Below are 3,453 nucleotides of genomic sequence, written 5' to 3' on the forward strand. Positions count from 1 at the left end.
TGTGAATTTTGGTTACAGATATGATGCTGTCACCTTCATCGGCATTCAAGGTCGTCAGAATTGCATGAACGCTGACCGTCTGTGCACAATACAATCCAGCCTTCCCCTGTTGAAATAGCAGAACAGTGTCTCATCTAATCATAGGAGAATAGAGGTGTCTGTTTTTCAAAGATAGTTGTAGGGGAGGATCTCATCATTAAATCATGTTGTCAAGGCGACAAGTTTGTGTGGAGCATGGCTTTGAGCAGAGTAGTGTGTCAGAACACAGGCGTATTCCTGTCACGATTTCATCACTATTTCTGCGTAACCTTGGCAACCCAAACTCCCCAAAAACCGCAACACTACAACCAGGTAAATACATATTACAGCACTCACTCATGCTGCTTTGTCAGAATGATTCATATATCAGACGAGTCGTACACTGTAAGCATTTCTAATGATGCATGAAGTGCTGAGCAACATATCTGGCAACACAAGCAGTTAAAACATCAAATCACTCTGTTTTTTTGCATGATTATACATTAAATATACATTAAAAAGTACATGTTTTTTATGATGTGTTTCACAGCTGTTGGTCTTGCTCAGTTTATGCAACACACACTGCAGTGGTCAGTCTCAACATTTACATGCTGGTCTGTTTCTTTCTCTGCTTCCAGTGATCAAGAGCCATGAAGGCATATGCAGTCCCGCACTGTGCTCCTGAGCTGATGTGGTTAGCATTATCACACTTGATCAATAACTATTAATGAAGGAAACCATGGCTGATTCAAGATGTGGCTCTTGCTCTGCGTTTCCATGGAAACCAGGGCTGCAGCGCTGCAGGCTCAAATTGGGAGTTGGAAGAAAAAGAGAAAAAAAGAGATAAAAGAAGGAGGGGGGTATTTCAGCTGGAATGAGGAGAAAGGTTCTCCTTTTTAACCATTAACGCAGGTGCTTTATGATCTTTTTATCCCTTTACTTACGATCAAAACACCTTTGGCTGTCTAATTTAATAAACAAATGCTTTTGATTTGGTAAATAAATTAATTTTTTGGGTTTAGACTTTTGGAGGCGTTCGTGCACTCCCTGCACATCATGATCTGCTGTTGTTACAAATTATGCTATATGCGTACATTCCTCGCGATTCATTACAATGGTCACAGCGCCCTCTGTAAATGTGCAGTACCGCTCCAAACCTGTAGACGGCGGTGTTTCACCAGGGTACACGAGGGGAAACCACCGAACGTGTGTCTCAAAGATGAACAACAGTACTGCTAGTTCAGCAACAGTTCAGTGATTTAAAACTTCGATGCTACTGTTTACCAAACCTGTAGACGGCCGATTATTTCCATGATCGATCGTCGTTTAAATTAACGATCAGTTAATCGATTTATCGTTAACCATAATGCTGCAAAATGCGTTTGTTGCAGGCACGCAGTCACCGGCATGACAGGATGTGCAAAAGCCCACACACATACACACACAACGCTTTCTCACTTGAATTAAATTTGTTTTAGTCTGAATAAAATGTTAGTAGCAGGATTATAAAATGAATAGATGTGATTATGATCATTTGATAAAATGAAAAGAGCGCGCCATACGTTTGAGGTCATTTTACTTTGTTGACTGTTTCCTATCCCGCACGGAGACCGCTGAACGCGCCTCTTTAAATGGTTTTGTGGTGCTCGTTGTTGTATTTTAAAACACAATTGCAATGTTTTCAACTGACATTATGGTATTTAAAATAAAATTATCCCAAACGTAACTGTGGCGCGGCGTGTGACTGCGCTGCACATTAAAGTGAACTACACATCGGCACTGTTGCTCACATTAATTTGGTCCAGCTGGATTCTGTCCTATAAAGTGTCAGATTTTTTTTTTTTGCATTCCGGGCACAAAGTGCATTAGATCGTGACAGTGCGCGCGTGCAGACGAGGACGAGCGAGCGCGGCTCTGGCTAGATTTATTTGGAGGTTATTGCTCATGTCTCATACGGCACAAATCCAAATGTTTCCATATTCGCAATGTATTTGAATATTAAACTATTATTTATAATGTTAACTAGGCTTGTACGCATTCGCATATAGACGGAAAAGATCATCCTCTTCATATGAGCAAAAACGTCCTTGATAATTTGATAATGAACTAACTGCGATGTAAGTTTGAATCGCTAGAATATACGTGTGCAGCAGGCTCCGGCGCGATCGAAACAGCTGATCGAAATAATAATAAAAAAAAAACTTTTCCGCTAAAGTGTTTACTTTCCCTTTGTGCGCACACACAATAAAAACAGAAGATTTGTGCTCTTGTAAAATAAAGCAAACAAACAGAATGCGTTGTCATCCTTTTTTCCGTAAACTTATGGAGCACACTTCTGTTTTAAAAATCCGTTATCTTAATTATTTAAGACGGATATATTTCGCATATTTAAAAAAAAAAAAGTGTTATTTTTATGTTGGCCCTATTACTTATATAGGCTATACATTTTCCTTAAAGCATCCCATTTTGTCCCAGGGCTTGAGAACCTGTGCACTAGTTAGGTCCATGCAGAAACTTGTGAACGATGGCGTCAACGTTTAATGACATCACTGAATGCGCGTGGGAAAACGTATTGTGTCGGTCACAGCGCTTAATCGCTGTTTTGAATCCAGCTATTATTTATTTACAAATTATAAGGTCTGATTATAACAAGTGTGGTATAAAAGCTTTGTTTATTAGAGGAATAATAGGAAATGTTAGATCGCGACCATGCTCTGGATGCGCTCGAGCCCATAGCCTTAATTACGCGTCTTTGTTCTGGTTTGCCGGTTAGTCACGAATTTCCACAAATTCAATAACATTTAGGCATTGTTTCTTTTCCTAAACCTTCACAGTCTAACCCTCTAATTTCGCAGGTTTATTTTTATTATATTTCACTTTTAATCACTGTTTTCGCATCTCTTACTGTGGTAAACATGGGAAGGGAAATTAAAGATTTCATGAATTAGGAATTCGTTCGATTTATTAATTTGTTCCCTTATTTTGTTAAATCATGGGTTATTCAGGGAACAAAATTAATGAAACATGGACAATTGCCACAAATTAATAAGTCGTAGGAACGAATTAACAAGTAATAGATAGCCTTTCTGTCCTGTGTCCCGCAGCCCTGCAAAGCACACGATATGAAACAGTTATCTGATGAAATGTTACTACATTTCTATTGCTTTTTATGTTGAAGAACTTTTATGTTGTTTTTATTTTAATGTAGGCTACTTTAAAGTTTAAATCACATTAAAAGCTTAATTTGTACATTGTGAATGAATGATGATGCTTTTATATACCGTCACCGTCACTCACAGCTGCTCGCACGTGTTCTGCACATGAGCCGCACGCAGCCCAACATTAAATCGGTTAAACCGACCATCGACAGCCTTAATCGATGCATCTCTTATCGACAATTAATCGATCATCGATTAATCGTTTGACATCGCTACT

This window comes from Cyprinus carpio, chromosome A5, assembly GCF_018340385.1.
Source record: "Cyprinus carpio isolate SPL01 chromosome A5, ASM1834038v1, whole genome shotgun sequence".
Lineage (NCBI taxonomy): Eukaryota > Metazoa > Chordata > Actinopteri > Cypriniformes > Cyprinidae > Cyprinus > Cyprinus carpio.